This window comes from Callithrix jacchus, chromosome 13 (genome assembly GCF_049354715.1).
Source record: "Callithrix jacchus isolate 240 chromosome 13, calJac240_pri, whole genome shotgun sequence".
Lineage (NCBI taxonomy): Eukaryota > Metazoa > Chordata > Mammalia > Primates > Cebidae > Callithrix > Callithrix jacchus.
This window is the reverse complement of record NC_133514.1, coordinates 63,197,490-63,211,363: the sequence shown is the minus strand read 5'-3', so window position 1 is coordinate 63,211,363 and position 13,874 is coordinate 63,197,490. Positions and strand designations below refer to the sequence as shown.

Below are 13,874 nucleotides of genomic sequence, written 5' to 3'. Positions count from 1 at the left end.
AAAAGGTATCAGACACAGACTTCTATTACAACTAGTTGACTATGATAGTCCATAAGTCACTCTGATAACAAATAAATGAGGACAGGAAGGTTCTCTCTTAAAGAATCCCAACTAATAAACTTGGAATATGAGAGCTAGAAAAGTATTATTTTACAACTCTTACTGCAATAATTAATTCAGCCAAGGAATCATCAATGAAAGTGAAAACTGTTTCCCTATTTATAATTTGTTTAAAAAGAGAGAAATGCTAATTTTACAGTGAAAAAACCTGACAGACATCACTTAACTAAGTAATCAAAGTTAATACTGCCAGTAGTAGGACGAACACAGCATACCTCCTGATGTGTTGTACTCTGAAGAACATAATAGCCTTTAAGTGGTACTCCCACATCAAATCATAATCTAAACTGAATCATGAGGAAACAGCAAACAAATCCTCACTGATGTACACTATACAAAACCAGTAGTCTAATTTTTAAAAAATATCAGTGTTGGCCAGGCACAGTGGCTCATGACTACAATGCCAGCACTTTGGGAAGTCATGGGCAAATCACGAGGTCAGGAGATTGAGACCATCCTGGCCAATATGGTGAAACCCTGTCTCTACTAAAAATACAAAAAAATTAGCTGGGCATGGTGGCACATACTTGTAGTCCCAGCTACTTGGGAGGCTGAAGAAGGAGAACTGCTTGAACCCAGAAGGTAGAGATTACAGTGAGCTGAGATAACACCACTGCACCACACCCTGGGCGACAGTGCAAGACTCCATACCAAAAAAAAAAAACCAAAATTAGCTGGGCATGGTGGCATATGCCTGTAATCCCAGCTACTTGGGAGGCTGAGGCATAAGAATGGCTTGAACTGGTGAGGTGAAATTTGCAGTGAGTTGAGATCAGGCCACTGCACTCCAGCCTAGGTGACAGAGCTAGACTCTGTCTCAATTTAAAAAAAAAAAATCAATATCATGAAAGATAAACACTGAAGAACTGTTCAGATTAAAGGAGACTAAAGAAACATGACAAATAAGTGCAACACGTATTTCTAGATTGGATTTTGGGTTTTTGTTATAAAGAACAATTGGAAAATGTATAAACTACTGTATTAGTTTCCTCGTCACCTTTCCTTTATCATTCCCCCACTAGGGCTGCTGCAGAAAAAAATGGCTTATTATCTCATAGTTCTGGAGGCAGAATGTCCAAAATTAAGGTGTCAGCAAGGCTATGCTCCTCCTGAAACTCTGGATACAATTCCTCCTTGCCTTCTTCTGATGGTAGCTGGCAATCCGTCCTGCTCCTGGCTTACAGCTGCATCACACCAGTCTCTGCCTCTGTTGTCACAAGGCATTCTTTTCGGGTGTCTGTCTTCACATGTGGAGTGTTGTTTTTTTTTTTTTTTTTTTTTTTTTTGGGGACAGAGTCTCACTCTGTTGCCCAAGCTATAGTGCAGGGCGCACAGGGTCTCTGCTCAGTGTAACCTCCACCTCCCAGGTTCAAGCCATTCTCATGCTTCAGCCCCCTGAGTAGCTGGTATTACAGGTGTGTGCCACAATGACCAGCTAATTTTTGTATTTTTAGTAGAGACAAGGTTTCACCACATTGGTCAGGCTAGTTTCGAACACCTGACCTCAAGTAATCCACCCGCCTTGGCCTCACACTCACAAAGTGCTGGGATTACAGGTGTGAGCCACCACACCTGGCCCACGTGTGTTTTTCCTCTTATAAGGACACCTCTCATATTGGATTAGGGTCCACCCTAATTTAGAATTACTTCAATGTAACTTAATTGTACCACAAAGATGCTATTTCCAAATAAGTTCCCATTCAGAACTACTGAGGATTAGGACCCTTTTGGGGAACATAATTCAATCCACAACTGGAAATTAGGTAACTGTATTATAGTGATGTTGAACTTCTTGAATTCAGTAACTGTATGGCAATTGTATATGAAAATATCCTTGCTTTAGGAAATACATATTGAAATATTTAAGGGTATTGAGACATGATGGTTGCAATTAACTCTCAAATGGTAGTGGTGGGGACACACATACACACATACCCAACGAGGGAATCATAAAGGAAATGTGACAAAATGTTAACAACTGGTAAATCTGGGTGGAGGGTATCCAGGAGGTCTTTGTGCTACTCTAACAATTCTTCTGTAACTTTGAAATTATTTCTAAATAAACCTACAGCATTATTTACAATAGCAAAGACTTGGCACCAACCCAAATGCCCATCAACGATAGACTAGTTAAAGAAAATGTGGCACATATACACCATGGAATACTATGCAGCCATAAAAAAAGAATGAGTTCATGTCCTTTTTGGAGACATGGATGAAGCTGAAAGCCATCATCCTCAGCAAACTAACACAGGAACAGAAAACCAAACACTGAATGTTCGCACTCATAAGTGGGTGCTGAACAATGAGAACACATGGACACAGGAAGGGAAACATCATGTACTGGGGTCTGCTGGGGAATGGGGGGAAAGGGGAAGGAGAGCATTAGGACAAATACCCAATGCAAGCAGAGCTTAAAACCTAGATGACGGGTTGACAGGTGCAGCAAACCACCATGGCAGATGTACATCTATGTAACAAATCTGCAAATTCAGCACACGTATCCCAGAACTTAAAGTAAAGTTCGAATAAAAAGAGAAACAAAAAAACAGCCGGGCGAGGTGGCTCACACCTGCAGTCCCAGCACTTTGGGAGGCCGAGGCGAGTGAATTATGAGGTCAGGAGTTCAAGACCAGCCTGACCAACATGGTCAAACCCCATCTCTACTAAAAATACAAAAATTAGCTGGGCATGGTAGTGGGTGTCTGTAATCCCAGCTACTCAGGAGGCTGAGGCAGGAGAATCGCTTGCACCCAGGAGGTGGAGGTTGCAGTGAGCCAAGATCGTGCCATTGCACTCCAGCCTGAGCGACAGAGTGAGACTCCATCTCAAAACACACACACACACACACACACACACACACACACACACACACAAATAATACCTATGAGTAAGTAAAACAAATACTTAGAGTCTATATAAGAAAATAAAATTGGGCCCGGGTGTGGTGGCTCACGCCTGTAATCTCAGCACTTTGGGATGCCGTGGCGGGCGGATCACCTGAGGTCAGGAGTTCAAGACCAGCCTGGACAACATGGTGAAACTCTTTTTAAATTTTTAAAATATTTAAAAAAAGAAAATAAAATTGGGATATAAAAGACAATCTCAAAAACTAAACACATCATTTATTTTTAGAAGATACATTATAAAGATGCCTATCCTTCCTATATAAATCTAAGTAACATTAACTCAAAATCACAATGAAATTCATATGAAAAAGTGAATGTATATGAATAGCTGAGAAAGTTTTGAAAAGGAAAACAGAAAATTTGTCCTTCTAGGAATCACAACCTCATGGTTAAGAGTACAGGCTCTGGAGTTCCTTGTAATCTGAGTAAATTTAACCTCATGAAGACTATTTCTTTATATGTTAAAATAAAGATATCAAGAATACCTAATTCTTGACAGTTTTGTGAGAAATGAGTTAGCTAAATATGTTAAAGTATTTATAAGAGGGACTGTCACACAGTCAATTATCAATACACATTAGTTGCTGTTGTTATCATGGCTATAATCAGCAGCATCAAGCTATGTGGTATTCCCATAGAAATAAACAATTAAATCCATCAAAAATAAAGAGAGCCCAGAAACAGGCCCAAGAGTAAAAAGAATTTGTAATGCTAAAAGGTGATATTTTGAACAAGTGTGAAGATAGATTTAATAACAAGCACTAGTGACGTATATCATCTGAGGGAAAAAAAAGAATTCTTATTTCACAACATACATAAAATCCAGAGTAAAGAGCTAAATGACTTTGTAAGATAAAACAAAACAAAAACTTCTAAGTAGAATTTTTAACATCATCTTCAAGTGGAGAAAATGTTCTTGAAACACAAATTCCAAAAGTTATAGAAGGAACATTATGCACAGGCATGGAAAAAGTCTTTGTAACACAAAGACAAAGAAAGAATTAACATCTATAATATATTCAAGAGTCCCTAAAAATCTATAAGAAAAAGACAAATATCTCAATAGCAAAACTGGCAAAAGTTATGAGCAAGCAGTTCACCACAAGGAGAGATGTATATGGCCTTCAACTGAAAAAGCAAATTAAAATAATTTTAAGACATCCTCAAATATATAACAAAAATAAAATGATGTTCAGTCAATCCCCCTAAAAACACTGGTAAAATATAAAAAGAGCTTTAAATCTGCTAATATCCCCGGCTGTTTATCCCCAAAAAGAAAATGCAACACCTATCATGCCATTAGAAAACTTTATCATGGAAAGCGTAAAAAAAAAAACCAAAAACAAAACACAGGTAGAAAAGCAATCACTGAACCATACTGTTAGAAGGAAACTAAGCTTATCAGGTCTGACCACTCACCAACACAAGAAAGTATCACTGACAATGACCTATATGCAGAATTTACTCAAACTCATAAAGTACTACTAAACAACTTTTAAAAATTACTTCTTTACAGTCTTCCAATTGCTTATAAATGAAAACAAACATCTATTTAACAAACTTTTAAAAAATTTTGTCAGGAATCAAAGGTAACTTTCAGTGTCTTCATTTATTAGCATTCACCTTTTAAGGCATCATCTAATTAATCATTTTTCTGGGATATCTACCTGTCTCCATGATTTCTCTCTTACTGGTAGGACCCTGGAAGTATCAGAAATGTCTTTCAGAACCTTGGGAAATAATTGTTCTAGACTTAGAGACTTGAAATCATTTAAAGCTAGATGACTCTTACTATTTTCTTATTAATTGTTTTTAATATCATAAACTTCACACTATGATCTCTTACTTGACAAATGACAGGGGAAACCACAAACATAGTCCCTCGCTACTACAAATTCTGCATTTGGGGAAATCACAGGGTTCAACACAACCAGAGTGCAATGGATGAGCCTCACCCTGGGAACCACCTTCACGGTCATGGTATATCCCCTGCCAGTATATTACCTGTTTTCTTTTTGTTTGTTCTAGTTTTTCTAATTTAAAGAGCAACTTCTTGTTACAGAAGTGAGCAGATTAAAAGGAAATATACTAGGTGTTCTGTGTCACATATTATGTCAAGTTTCCTGAGGTGTAGATTCATGACTTCGTACTCTAGCTATAAGTTTATCTCTAAGAATCATCAATATTGTTTTTCCTTTTCTTAAACATCAGTCATTGGTAAAAATACTATTCATCCTCTGACAACATCCTAAGAGGTTTACGACCCTCTCTTCTACTTGACATGTGTTATGAGTTCCTCCTTCTGACTTACAGTCTATTCATTAAAACAAAAACAAAACAAAACAAAAACTAAGACCCAGTTGGAGTGACTGATGGGGTGGGGTAGGAGAAAAGGGGAGATGGTGAGAAGATGCTCTGGGGGTGTGGCTTTAGCTCCACCCTAATTTCCACCTGCTACTACCCTCACCAAATTCTTTGATATGGCTAGTTAGTATCTTTTCTCAATCACTAGAAGTGCTATGTAAATGGACATATAATACCTATAATTCCTGTTCTACTCTGTCTGCCTTCCCTCCCACCACTGTGCTTCCTAACCTTTCATATAAGTAGTTTGGGGCATTTTAAGACTTTTCACTCCTTCAGGGGGTACACTGTCCATTAGAATCATAAGCCTCACTCTTACTGGTTTTCCAATGCTTCCTAAAGTCTAGTGCACACATCTTAAAATCCAGAACTGTCTTTCTTGCTACTTTTAATATAAACCCAAGATGACATGACTCCTATCTCCAAAGGTTCTTTCTCTAGAATTTGCCTATCACTAGCTTTTTTTTCTACTGATCCTAATTAAGTTCAAAATAGCAAGTATCTTTATAGCTTTGCAACCTCAAATATAAAATTAACTAGTCAGATGCTCTGCTTTAAGAAACACATTTCCAGAAGGTGTTGGACTAACCAGTTGCTTTATACCAATATTGTAGCCTGAATTAACATACCATTGATACCCATACCTTTCAAATACTCTAACCACATTTGTACAACCAAATAGTATTTTCCATACAGATGTCTAACTTGTGTAACTACTGTACTTTCCATTCCCTTCTGTGACAGAGATAACTACCTGTTCTCCTAAAATTCATTCTCCCCTTCTATGTTTGGCATGCAGTTGTCACTGGGAGGTGGCTGACCTGCCAGGAACTATTTTTTCCAACTCTCCTTACACTCAGATAAATCCATATGACTTGTTATAACAATGTAACGTAAGAGGAAATGATGTGCGCCAGTTTTAAAAAGTATAGTTGCGAGGCTGGGCACAGTGGCTCACGCCTGTAATCCCAGCACTCTGGGAGGCTGAGGCAGGCAGATCACTTGTGGTCAGGAGTTCGAGACCAGCCTGCCCAACATGGTAAAACACCACTTCTACCAAAAATACAAAAAGAAGCCAGGAAAGGTGGTGCATGCCTGTAACCCCAGCAACTCAGGAGACTGAGGCAGGAGAATTGCTTGAACTTAGGAGGTAGAGGCAGCAGTGAGCGGAGATTGTGCCACTGCACTCCAGCCTGCGCAGCAGAGTGAGATTACCTCAAAAAAAAAAAAAAAAAAAAAAAGAGGAAGAAGAAAAGATGGCACTGTAGGAGCAACTCAGGATTGCAGCTCCTAGTGAAACCGCAGAGGGTGAGTGGATACCGCATTTCCAGACGGATCTTTATTGCCCACAGACCAGGAGATTCCCAGGTGTAGGAGCCCCACGGGTCGCCAGCGCTGCTGTTTCAGCTGGCATGGCTGTTTCGACCGGCGCCACAGCGCAGCGGCACTCCATACAAACTACACTGGTCTGGTTGCCCTGTTAAACCGGCAATTGAAGATCTGGGAAGGCAGATTAGCATGTTCATCTGATTAAACCAGATGTAAACATAAAGCCAGGCCAGGAGATTCCCAGGCAGCAATGTTGTTTCAGCCGGCACAGTGGGTCGCCGCATGGGACATCACACAGATCCCGGCATCTTTTCAGCAGGCGACTGGAACACCTGGGAGAGAGTCAACCATTCAACTTAAAAAAAAAGGGCTCTGAGGCAGAGAGCCAGGTGATCTGGCTCAGTGGGTCCCACCCCCACAAAAACAAACAAACAAACAAAACCCTGCAATTAGAAATGCTCCGGATTGAGAGTTTCACGGCAAGCACAGCTGAACCCAGGACAGTGCAGCTCAGTGGGGGAGGGGCGTCCGCCATTACCAAGGCACTTCGCCCCTACGGAAGTACTCGGCCATTGCTGATGCAGCCTGCTGTTGCCGAGGCAACCCACCAAAACAGAGAGAGTCCACCATTACAGAGGCGGGCCACCATCGCCATGGCAGTTTTAACTACACCCATATAAACAGGACTGCAAAAAATTACACAAGGCAGCAGGGCGGAGCCCACGGCAGCAGGGCAGACCCCAGAGTAGCTCAGTATAGCCTCTGTAGGCAGGCAGTGACTAGACTGCCTCCTTGCTGGGCAGGACGCTGCAACAGATACTCATGAATAAAGACCTAACTCCCCGGGACAGAGCACCTGGGGAAAGAAAAAAGGGGGTTTATGAGTTCTGCTGCAGCAGACTTAAACGTACCTGCCTAGCAGCTCTGAATGAACAACAGAGCTCACAGCTCAGCACTTGAGCTCCTATAAAGTACAGACTGTCTCCTCAAGCAGCTCCCTGACCCCCGTATATCCAAAGAGTCACCTCACAAAGGACTGATCAGACTGACATTTGGCACGCATCATTCTGGGACAAAGATAGCAGAAGAAAGTGGCAGCAACCCTTACTGTTCCGCAGCTGCTACAGGTGTTCCCCAGGCAAGCAGGGCCTGGAGTGAACCTCAGCAGTCCTACAGCAGAGGGGCCAGACTGATAGAAGGAAAACTAAGAAACAGAAATACTTCATCATCAACAACCCGGACGTCCACTCAGAGACCGAGTTGGAAAATCAGCAACTAGTCAGATGACAGGTGGATAAATCCACAAAGATGGGAAGAAACCAGCACACACAAAAAAAAAACACCCGAAACCAGAACACCTCTCCGCCTACAAGGGACCACAACTCCTCACCAGCAAGAAAACAAAGCTGGACAGAGAATGAGTGTGATGAAATGACAGAATCAGACTTCAGAAGGTAGGCAATGAGAAACTTCCGTGAGCTAAAAGAACATGTTCTAACTCAATGCAAAGAAACTAAGAACGCTGAAAAAAGATTTGACAAAATGATAACAAGAATGGACAACTTAGAGAGGAATATGAGCGAATTGATGGAGCTGAAAAACACAAGAACTTCATGAAGCATGGACAAGTTTCAACAGCTGAATTGACCAAGCAGAAGAAAGGATATCAGAGGTTGAAGATCAACTCAATGAAATAAAACGAGAAACCAAGATTAGAGAAAAAAGTACAAAAAGGAATGAACAAAGTCTCCAAGAAATGTGGGACTATGTGAAGAGACCTAATCTACGTTTGATAGGTGTACCTGAATGTGACGAAGAGAATGAATCCAAGCTGGAAAATACTCTTCAGCATATTATCCAGGAAAATTTCCCCAACCTAGCAAGGCAGGCCCATATTCAAGTCCAGGAAATACAGAGAACACCACAAAGATATTCCTCAAGAAGAGCAACCCCAAGGCACGTAATCGTCAGATTCACCAGGGTTGAAATGAAGGAGAAAATGCTAAGGGAAGCCAGAGAGAAAGGTCAGGTAACCCACAAAGGGAAGCCCATCAGACTCACAGCAGATCTCTCGGCAGAAACACTACAAGCCAGGAGAGAGTGGGGGCCAATATTCAACATCCTTAAAGAAAAGAACTTCCAACCCAGAATTTCATATCCAGCCAAACTAGCTTCATAAATGAAGGAAAAATAAAATCCTTTGCAAACAAGCAAGTACTCAGAGATTTTGTCACCACCAGGCCTGCTTTAAAAGAGCTCCTGAAAGAGGCACTATACATAGAAAGGAACAACCAGTACTAGCCACTCCAAAAACATACCAAATGGTAAAGAGCATCAACAAAATGAAGAATCTACACAACTAACGGGCAAAACAGCCAGCTAGCATCAAAATGGCAGAATCAAATTCACACATAACAATATTAACCCTAAATGTAAATGGGCTAAATGCACCAATCCAAAGACACAGACTGGCAAATTGGATAAAAAGCCAAAACCCATGGGTGTGCTGTATCAAGTAAACCCATCTCACATGCAAGGACACACAAAGGCTCAAAATAAAGGGATGGAGGAAAGTTTACCAAGCAAAGGAAGAGCAAAAAAAAAGCAGGAGTTGCAATTCTCATCTCTGATAACATAGACTTTAAAGCAACAAAGATCAAAAGAGACAAAGAAGGACATTACATAATAGTAAAAGGATCGATACAACAAGAAGAGCTAACGATCCTAAATATATATGGACCCAGTACAGGAGCACCCAGATACATAAGGAAAGTTCTTAATGACTTACAAAGAGATTTAGACTCCCACACAATAATAGTGGGAGACTTTAACACTCTACTGTCAATATTAGACAGATCAACCAGAAAATTAACAAGGATATCCAGGACTTGAACTCAGACCTGGAACAAGCAAACCTGATAGACATTTACAGAACTCTCCACCCCAAATCCACAGAATATACATTCTTCTCAGCACCACATCACACCTACTCTAAAGTTGACCACATAATTGGAAGTAAATCACTCCTCAGCAAATGCAAAAGAACTGAAATCATAAGAAACAGTCTCTCAGACAATAGCACAATCAAGGTAGAACTCAGAATTCAGAAACTAACTCAGAACCACACAGCTTCATGGAAACCGAACAACTGGCTCTTGAATGTTGACTGGATAAACAATGAAATGAAGGCAGAAATAAAGAAGTTCTTTGAAACCAACGAGAACAAAGACACAACATACCAGAATCTCTGGAACACATTTAAAGCAGTCTCTAGAGGAAAATATATAGCAATAAGTGCCCACATGAGAAGAGTAGAGAATCCAAAATTGACATCCTATCGGCAAAATTGAAAGAGCTAGAGGAGCAAGATCAAAAAAACTCAAAACCTAGCAGAAGACAAGAAATAACTAAGATCAGAGCAAAATTGAAGGAGATAGAGACACGAAAAACCCTTCAAAAAAATCAATAAATCCAAGAGCTGGTTTTTTGAAAAGATCAACAAAATAGACCACTAGCCAGATTAATAAAAAAGAAAAGAAGAGACTAACCAAATAGATGCAATAAAAAACGATAAAGGGGAAATCACCACAAAACCCACAGAAATTCAAACCATCATCAGAAAATATTACAAACAACTCTATGCACATAAACGAGTAAACCTGGAAGAAATGGATAAATTCCAGGACATTTGCCTCCTCCCAAGCCTAAACCAGGAGGAAGTCGAAACTATGAATAGACCAATAACAGGGTCTAAAGTTGAGGCAGCAATTAAAAGCCTACCTCACAAAAAAAGCTCAGGTCCAGATGGGTTCACAGCCGAATTCTACCAGACACACAAAGAGGAGCTGGTACCATTCCTTCTGAAACTATTCCAAATAATCCAAAAAGAGGGAATCCTTCCCAAATCATTTTATGAGACCAACATCATCCTGATACCAAAACCCGGCAGAGACCCAACAAGAAAAGAAAACTTCAGGCCAATATCCATGATGAACATAGATGCAAAAACCTTCAATAAAATACTGGCAAGCCGATTGCAACAGCAAATCAAAAAGCTTATCCACCATGATCAAGTAGGATTCATCCTGGGGATGCAAGGCTGGTTCACCATACGCAAGTCTATAAATGTAATTCACCACATAAACAGAACCAAGACCAAAAACCACATGATTATCTCCATTCACACAGAGAAAGCCTTTGACAAAATTCAACAGCCCTTTATGATAAAAACCCTCAATAAACTCGGTATTGACAGAACGTATCACAAAATAATAAAAGCTATTTACGACAAACAAACAGCCAATATCATACTGAATGGGCAAAAACTGGAAGTATTCCCTTTGAAATCTGGCACTAGACAAGGATGCCCTCTCTCACCACTCCTATTCAATATAGTACTGGAAGTTCTAGCCAGAGCAATCAGGCAAGAAAAAGAAATAAAGGGTATTCAAATAGGAAAGGAGGAAGCCAAATTGTCTCTATCTGCAGATGACATGATTGTATATCTAGAAGACCCCATCTGTCAGCCCAAAAACTCCTGAAACTGATAAGCAACTTCAGCAAAGTCTCAGGATACAAAATCAATGTGCAAAAATCACAAGCATTCCTATACACCAATAAGAGACTTAAAGAGAGTCAAATCAAGAACAAACTGCCATTCATAATTGCTACAAAGAGAATAAAATACCTACAAATACAACTAACAAGGAACGTAAAGGACCTCTTCAAGGAGAACTACAAACCACTGCTCAACGAAATAAGAGAGGACACAAACAGATGGAGAAACATTCCAAGCTCATGGTTAGGAAGAATCAGTATCATGAAAATGGCCATACTGCCCAAAGTAATATACAGATTCAATGCTATCCCCGTCAAGCTACCAATGACCTTCTTCACAGAACTGGAAAAAACCACCTTAAACTTCATATGAAACCAAGAGAGCCTGCATAGCCAAGTCAATTCTAAGCAAAAAGAACACAGCAGGGGGCATCACACTACTGGACTTCAAACTATACTACAAGGCTACAGTAATTAAAACAGCATGGTACTGGTACCAAAACAGAGATATAGACCAATGGAACAGAACAGAGGCATCGGAGGCAACACAACATATCTACAACCATACAATCTTGGATAAACCTGACAAAAACAAGCAATGGGGAAAGAATTCCCTGTTCAATAAATGGTGTTGAGAAAACTGGCTAGCCATGTGCAGAAAGCAGAAACTGGACCCCTTCCTGACACCTTACACTAAAATTAACTCCACATGGATTAAAGACTTATGACATAAGACCTGGCACCATAAAAACCCTAGAAGAAAATCTAGGCAAAACCATTCAGGACATAGGAGTAGGCAAGGACTTCATGACCAAAACACCAAAAGCATTGGCAACAAAAGCCAAAATAGACAAATGGGACCTAATCAAACTCCACAGCTTCTGCATGGCAAAAGAAACAGTCATTAGAGTGAATCAGCTACCAACAGAATGGGAAAAAATTTTTGCAGTTTACCCATCTGACAAAGGGCTGATATCCAGAATTTACAAAGAACTCAAACAGATTCAAAAGAAAAAAACAAACAAGCCCATTCAAAAGTGGGCAAAGGATATGAACAGACACTTTACAAAAGAAGACATACATGAGGCCAACAAACATAGGAAAAAATGCTCATCATCACTGGTCATCAGAGAAATGCAAATCAAAACTACTTTGAGATACCATCTCATGCCAGTTAGAATGGCGATCATTAAAAAATCTGGAGATAGCAGATTCTGGAGAGGATGTGGAGAAATAGGAACACATTTACACTGCTGGTGGGAGTGTAAATTAGTTCAACCATTGTGCAAGACAGTGTGGCGATTCCTCAAGGACCTAGAAATAGAAATTTCATTTGACCCAGCAATCCCATTACTGGGTATATATCCAAAGGACTATAAATCGTTCTACTCTAAGGACACAGGCACACGAATGTTCATTGCAGCACTGTTTACAATAGCAAAGACTTGGAACCAACCCAAATGCCCATTGATGATAGACTGGACTAGAAAAATGTGGCACATATACACCATGGAATATAATGCAGCAATCAAACACGATGAGTTCGTGTCCTTTGTCGGGACATGGATGAATCTGGAGAACGTCATTCTCAGCAAACTGACACAAGAACAGAAAATGAAATACCGCATGTTGTCACTCATAGGCGGGTGATGAACAATGAGAACACATGGACACAGAGAAGGGAGCACTACACACTGGGGTCTATTGGGGGGAATAGGGGAGGGATAGCAGGGGAGGGGAGTTGGGGAGGGATAGCATGGGGAGAAATGCCAGATGTGGGTGAAGGGGAGGAAGGCAGCAAATCACACTGCCACGTGTGTACCTATGCAACTATCTTGCATGTTCTGCTCATGTACCCTAAAACCTAAAATGCAATTAAAAAAAAAGAGAAAGAAATTTTAAAATAAAAATTAAAATAAAAAAATTAGCTGGGCATAGTGGTGTACACCTGTAATCCCAGCTACTTGGGAGGCTTTGGTGGGAGGATCGCTTGAACTCAGGAGGCAGAGGTTGCAGTGAGCCAAGATCATCCCACTGCAGTCCAGTCTGGGCTACAGAGCGAAACTCTGTCTCAAAAACACACACACACACACACACACACACACACACACACACACACACAAATGAAGGATGGTTGCTGGACATATATTTATGGAATATGAGATAAAGAAACAAAATTCCCTTATTGTAAGTGGGTAGCTATGCTTAGGTTAAGTACTGCTCTTTAATATTTATAAGCTATTAAACTGAATCAAACCTTAATTTCTCCATCAGACTCAAATAGAATGCTTATTTGAAATTCATCCTAAGCATTAATGATACTATGTTAGCACAAGTCTGACACTTCAAGAGAGTCTCTTTAGTGTCTTGAGTAAAAAACATCTGTGGTTACTACACGAACTTCTAGTGAAGAACTACTTGTTATTTCTTTCTCTCATGCCCATGATAGGCAGACAATGCCAGCTGACTGTTGCATGTTCCTACAATCAAAAATATTTAGCAAGTGTCTATACATCATTATTCTATCTGCTTGGAACAACTTTAGTAACCAAAACGAAGATCCCTTTCCTCCCGGAGCTTACATTCCAGTGGCAG

The 13,874-nt window shown here is 40.3% G+C and overlaps 1 protein-coding gene and 1 pseudogene across 1 annotated transcript in view; both read right to left on the bottom strand.

The window, feature by feature from the left end:
- The window catches only part of YES1 (YES proto-oncogene 1, Src family tyrosine kinase), a 109,848-nt gene that overhangs the window by 83,938 nt on the left and 12,036 nt on the right, over window positions 1–13,874 (bottom strand). The window lies entirely within an intron of this gene.
- On the bottom strand, window positions 4,887–5,033 carry LOC118147109 (U1 spliceosomal RNA; annotated as a pseudogene).